General features: G+C 40.3%; 1 long non-coding RNA gene across 1 annotated transcript; it reads left to right on the plus strand.

The window, feature by feature from the left end:
- Positions 1-3,087: 3,087 nt before the first annotated feature.
- Positions 3,088-5,761, plus strand: LOC146546201 (uncharacterized). The gene is made up of 3 exons (XR_014891016.1): positions 3,088-3,445; positions 4,918-5,099; positions 5,198-5,761. It is a non-coding gene; the product is annotated as an uncharacterized LOC146546201 (long non-coding RNA).
- Positions 5,762-6,853: the final 1,092 nt, after the last annotated feature.

Genomic DNA, 6,853 nt, shown 5'->3' on the forward strand with positions numbered 1-6,853 from the left:
GGAACTCTGAACATTCCGGAACTCTGAACATTCCGGAATTCCGAACATTCCGGAACCTTGGTGCATTCCGGAACTCTGAACATATTTCTATGAAGTTGTACAAAAACGTTTTCTTTGGCCAAGACAGTGCGTTTCTCACTGTTACATGCATTTGAATGGGGAACTCGACCGAAACAAAGTATAGGTTTTCATTATGTGAATAACTTGGAAATCTTAGCTCAAACAGCTGCAAAACCTGTTTTCCCAGCACGGAGACCTTGAGTTCTATAAGATAAAGCCATAAACATGTTTGTCTGAGTCTTCTATCAAAAGTTACAGCTATTTATATGAAGTTGTACAAAAACGCTTTCTTTCGCCAAGACAGTGCGTTTCTCACTGTTACATGCATTTGAATGGGGAACTCCACCGAAACAAAGTATAGGTTTTCATTATGTGAATAACTTGGAAATCTTAGCTCAAACAGCTGCAAAACCTGTTTGCCCAGCACGGAGACCTTGAGTTCTATAAGATAAAGCCATATACATGTGTATCCGAGTCTTCTATCAAAAGTTACAGCTATTTATATGAAGTTGTACAAAAACGCTTTCTTTCGCCAAGACAGTGCGTTTCTCACTGTTACATGCATTTGAATGGGGAACTCGACCGAAACAAAGTATAAGTTTTCATTATGTGAATAACTTGGAAATCTTAGCTCAAACAGCTGCAAAACCTGTTTGCCCAGCACGGAGACCTTGAGTTCTATAAGATAAAGCCATAAACATGTGTATCCGAGTCTTCTATCAAAAGTTACAGCTATTTATATGAAGTTGTACAAAAACGCTTTCTTTCGCCAAGACAGTGCGTTTCTCACTGTTACATGCATTTGAATGGGGAACTCGACCGAAACAAAGTATAGGTTTTCATTATGTGAATAACTTGGAAATCTTAGCTCAAACAGCTGCAAAACCTGTTTTCCCAGCACGGGGACATTGGGTTGTATAAGATAAAGCCATAAACATGTGTATCCGAGTCTTCTATCAAAAGTTACAGCGATTTATATGAAGTTGTACAAAAACGCTTTCTTTCGCCAAGACAGTGCGTTTCTTATGATTACATGCATTTGAATGGGAAACTCGCCCGAGACAAAGTATAGGTTTTCATTATGTGAATAATTTTAAAATCTTAGCTCAAACAGCTGCAAAACCTGTTTTCCCAGCACGGGGACATTGGGTTGTATAAGATAAAGTCATAAACATGTGTATCCGAGTCTTCTATCAAAAGTTACAGCTATTTATATGAAGTTGTACAAAAACGCTTTCTTTCGCCAAGACAGTGCGTTTCTCACTGTTGCATGCATTTGAATGGAGTTCTCACACGAAACAAAAGTATAGCTTTTTATTTTGTGAATAACTTAAAAATCGTAGCTCACATAGCTTTAAAACTGTTTGCTCAACACGGGGATATTGAATTATATAAGATAAAGCCATAAATACGTATATCTGAGTTTCATATCAAAAGTTAGAGCTGTCTTCATGAAGTTGTAAACCCTTTATTTCGCCGAGACAGTGCGTTTCTGACTATTACATGCATTTGAATGGAGTTGTCGCACGAAACAAAGTATAGGTATTCATTTTGTGAATAACTTGAAAATCTTAGATCAAACAGCTGCAAAACCTGTTTGCTCAACACGCTGATATCAAACTTTATAAGATAAAGCCATAAATATGTGTATATGCGTCTTCTATCAAAAGTTACAGCTGTCTTGAATGAAATCATTATAGCAGCTTACCTCGATCATGTGGTAAACCTACGTGTCCTTCTACGGCAGGAGTAGTTGCCACAAACCTGCAAAACAAAGAGAAATGATCAGGTGCCATGGACAGATTTATACAGCCATAAGCAAGAGATTCGTCCTGCCTGTGGGCGTCAAACTGGACCCCCCCCCCCCCCTCCTTACTGTAACTATCAAAACTATCATAGTCTACAACTATCATCTCATATCAAAACTATTATAATCACATTATCTGACTTTATCAGTTATAACAATGAGAAACGGTAAACAATTTGGCAAATAAATGACTTATAATTGTGCTTACCTGGTCAAGATGATCCACAGTCCCTTTGCATTTGTTGCATTTGTTATAATCCAGGATGATGTGGGGCTTTCTCTGGTGCTCAATAAGACAACCTTTTTTCTTTGCTTGGGGATGTAGGAAAACCACAGCCTTGCCCCCCCTGTAGCGACCTGGACGGGAGAGACGATCATCGAATCTTACTGCCCGATTAATTTGCTCAAATCTTTTTTTTTTTTGACATGGTAGCAGGAAACAGAAGAGCCCTGTCTCCCCATTTCACAGGCTTGTTGTCGTTTCATGTTGAGACCTGTACAGGCCAGCCAGCATCACAAGCCCCATGTAAGCCTGCAACTCCTCATCTATGTCCTTCCAGTCTTTTACTGACCTGTTGCCCCTGCAGGTTGGTGAAATGCAGGATTAGCTGCATAATGTCCTCGGCAAAAAAAGATGGAAAGTGCTCACAGGGCTGCTGATCCTGCGAACTGCATAATGGGTTGGTCCTGGGGTTAAAATGGGAGGAGGAAAAAATGGCAGGACCTCTTCGTGTGTGGGTTGCCACATGATTTCTCCATTTTTAGATCTCCACTGGCCATCCTCCAGTCTTGTCTCTTCCTCCTGCTCTTCTTCCTCCTTCTCCTTCTCCTCCTCCTCACATGAGCTGCAAAGCTCCTCGGTGCCTGGCAAAAATTCTTCTTCGCTGTCAGAAGTATCTCCACTGCTTGTGGAGAGTGCAAAACTGCAGCAACAGCCTCCTCTAAACTGAGTGCACGCTTCATTGTGTCTGTGCAGAAATGACCACTCAGACCAGGCTGCAAAGTATTCTCATAGACTTCAAAGGTGCACCTGAATAAACATGCTATACCATACATCCAATAAGAGAGAGGAGGCACGTAAACGCACGCCTTTGATCTCTCCCCCCCCCCCACCCTATCTCTGTCTTTCTCTCTCTCTCACACACACACACACACACACACACACACACACACACACACACACACACACACACACACATGCAGATACACACACACACAATACCATTTTGTGGTGGTTAGCTGTTTTATTGTCATGCATTTTACAAGGTAAGATAACCATGTCCTGCATTCAAAACCACTGAAAATGTCTATGGTGGTGCTGTGCCTAATATTGTGCTGGTGTATGCTGGGTAATGGCACAGCTAGCGACTGGGTGACTTTATTCACCCGCTTCGGCTGTTATCAGTCCATACAATGGGCGTTATTAGCACAAATCAGTCCCATAGATATGGACCATCTCCTGCTAGATTGTTCAGAAGGTTGTTATCATCCATCCAGATGGAGGATCACTAACAGGAGCGTGGGAAGACTCCAGAATCCACTCTGGCTGCAATCCGGTGGATACAGCAGTGTTTACAGGTAATACCATTTAAACGGACAGCATTTATTAAAAGTCAGCGAGTGTCAATAATGTTAATGTAGTTATGTTAGTAATACATCGAGTGCTAATATAACAGCTTTAAGATGCATTTATAGATGTTATTACGTGTTTTACCGTCTTTATGGTGCTAGCTTAAAGTTATGGTGTAAACGTTAGCTTATATTGGAGTAAAGCTGTTACTGTTTAAACGATGTTAGCACAGAAATATTAGCTTCTGTCATGACTGACGAAGTTACTAGTTAATAAAGTTTCCAGTAAAGTGTTTAATCGCAGCCACAGACTGACAGCAAATATCTCGATTAGCTTCAGTGCATCTGTAATAAATATGTGCAAGTTTCAGTGCTTCGTTTAAACTGTATGATACTTATACTGACCCAGGGTCAGTGTAAAATACAATCCTAGCTGTGTGAATAAAGCCTGGCTCCTTTAATCCTGCATGAAAAACCTCAGGATGCAGGCTATTATTACTCTTTCCTGCTGGCACACCTGTCACACCTGAGAGTCAGCTAGAAACGTACAGTGACGTGGACATCATGCAAAGACTGCCAGACTCTGTAATGCTGCAAATGATCAGTGACTCAAGTTAACACTAAACTTTAAACGGTACCTCTGTGTCTCTGTGTGCTGAACATTTAGGATTGAGTCAGGCTGCATCTGTGTTAGTCCTCTGACAGACTGGTGAGCTGTCCAGGTGTGCTCTACCTATGACTACTGGGACAGGCTCTAGCTCCTGTAATAGAAATTTTCTGTTATTCTCATTTAAAGTATTTAAGTGCTTATGCATATGCTTAGTTGTGACACTGTTATAGACTGTTCAGTGAAAGTTTCTAAAACTAGATGAACTTACTTCAGCAGTTTGAGAAAACAACTCCCTTTACGGGTGCTGATAACGCCAAGGGCACAAAACAGCATAACCATTGATCCGTTAGGTTTCATAGCGAGACACGTGAAGTGGCAGAGCTGACATGACTGAACTGTGATGTTTGATGTGTGTTTGCTCTCCTGTGCGCAGTAATAAATAGCTTGATCACAGCTCTTTCTGTGTTGCAGACTTTATTTAATAAATTCCACGACCCCCCCCCCCTCCCCCCACCCTCCCACTGTGAACATGAATTGAATATTCAGAAGACATTTGTTTAAATAGTTCTAGAAATCTGAGCTGTTGGTGTGTCCTTGGATTGTGTGGTAATAATATTAGAGCTAGCAATCTTTCTTACTGAATCTCTTCTATGAGTCATGTTACCTGAGATTAATTCTATGTTTACCTGTCAGCCTGGACGAATGTGCTGTGTGAAGGAAATTAAATTAAATCAGATCTGAACATTTAAGGAACCTGTTCATATTTAATTGAAATATGAACCAGTGATTTTTTGATTGCTGATTCCAAGAGAGTCTTTGTGGAAATCCTGTTTGGCTTTTTGTTATTTTAATTCTCTTCTCTGTTTTCCAGAACAGTTCTCCACAGTCACTGTCCATATGGGTCAGTGGGACCAAGAAGCACTCTGCTAATGTGTGGACTCTGACCAGCAACATCCAGCAGGACCCAGACAGCGTTTTCTATCTCCCAGCTGGAGGTTTTTGTTTGTCTGTGACTGGAGAGTCAGATTTTTGTTGAGCTTCACACTTGCAGAGGTAAGTCAGTTTGCAGAGATCCCTCCCACCCTGGCTTTTATGTGCTAGATTTCTTATATGAAACAGTAATATTTCAGTGACTGCTGCTTATACCACAGGTTAATACACGCTACTGATCCCTGATAGGAGAATCATCAATTTTGCCAGCAAAGAAGCCTGGTGGATGTTTGTTTACAGTCTGATGATGGGACATCATGCTCTGCATCTTCAAAGTTTGCCTCCTCATTATTATTCATACCCAGTAATGTGAAGTATGCTCATATCTACTATAACTGAACCAACCTGGTGCTCTTCATTTATGGAGGCTGTTGAGTCTGAATGTTGGATGTTGTGTATCTCGTGTTCTCTGGGCTTTGTTGTCCTCAGTCTTTTTGCAGGATCAGAAAACAAAACCAGGAGGCGCGTAAATGTTTCTTCTCCATGATGTTTCTTCAAATGTTTCTTCTGGATGATGATATGACCGTGACACGGGATGCCACCTTTGGTCTTGTGATGAAGCAAAGCTCAGGAAGAAGTGGGATTAAATGGTACCCACATGTTGAGAAGGATGTACAGGGGCACCTGCAGCCAAATCCAAGCTTCAGCTTAGTTGTAGTTGCAGAACGCTATAGACTGAGACATCTAAGGCATCAAATGTTTGATTAAACGGATGAAAAAGAGAAGTTTTTTCCCTATAATTATCACTTCTTAAAATCTGTAGCAACTTCAAGTCTGAAAGCGTGCTGAGCATGCTCAGAATGTGACAATATATTTTTGTTCAATATTTAATTTCTTTCAGTTGCAATTGTTAAATGAAAAAAATATATATTCTTATAATTTAGCAAACGAATTTATCAAAAAAATATATATACATATATCTGTATTAGTTTTAATGAATTAATTTGACACCTGTATTGAAAATACCATATTGTATTCATACAGAATCAGTATGGTATCATTGTTTGTCTGTTCACTGATTGTTGAAACTAAGAGCTACTTTGATCTGTTTAGATCTAAAGTATCCAAAGTTGAGCTCTAATGTTTCTTCACCCCTGTGTGTGTTATATGTGATTCCTACATGCTGGCAGAGCAGAGCAGCAGTTTGTGCTCACAGATGGTGACGGTGTGGAGAGATGGTGGTGTTTCCTCAGAAGAACCAGCAGAGTCACAAAGGACACCAGTCCATCTCACCACCTTGACTTGCTGACTGATGTTCGTCTGCACTGCACAGAGGAAATCAACTGACCGAGGTTTGTCCAGTGACGTGTTATGAAATGTATATTTGTTTTATGCTTACAGTTATGTTTTTCTTGACAGAGGCTCTGCAGAGGTTAGACAAAGCAGAGAAAATATGTGCTTTACATTTTACTGTGATTTATTGAGATATTTGTTGCCTGATGTTCAGCAGGAATGGAGAAATAGAATCAAAGGGAGATAATTTTGCTGTTTTTGTAATGATGTAAGTAAATCTTCAATATTATTTATTTGCTTGGTTATATTAGGAGTGTTTCTGAGTGAGGGGGAGAGGAGTCATCATCCAGGTAAAGTGACGTGGATCAGTGGATACACGTGTCTCCCCTTTAAAGGAGACAATCCAAGTCATCCTTAAATGTTAGTGCTTTCAAATACACAAACATTTTTAAAGGACAAAAATGAACATCCAACTTTGACTGTAATACAAAATAAATCTTTGCATGTGTGTTTTCAAACTCTCAGATGGGCAGTATATCAGTCTTGGACTGTCTAACCTGCCGGAGCAGCACTGAATTACCACC

Source organism: Mchenga conophoros, unplaced genomic scaffold (genome assembly GCF_057382185.1).
Source record: "Mchenga conophoros isolate Kocher_MC1m ecotype Shallow Benthic unplaced genomic scaffold, M_conophoros_male_GT1.1 unmapped_scaffold_5, whole genome shotgun sequence".
NCBI lineage: Eukaryota > Metazoa > Chordata > Actinopteri > Cichliformes > Cichlidae > Mchenga > Mchenga conophoros.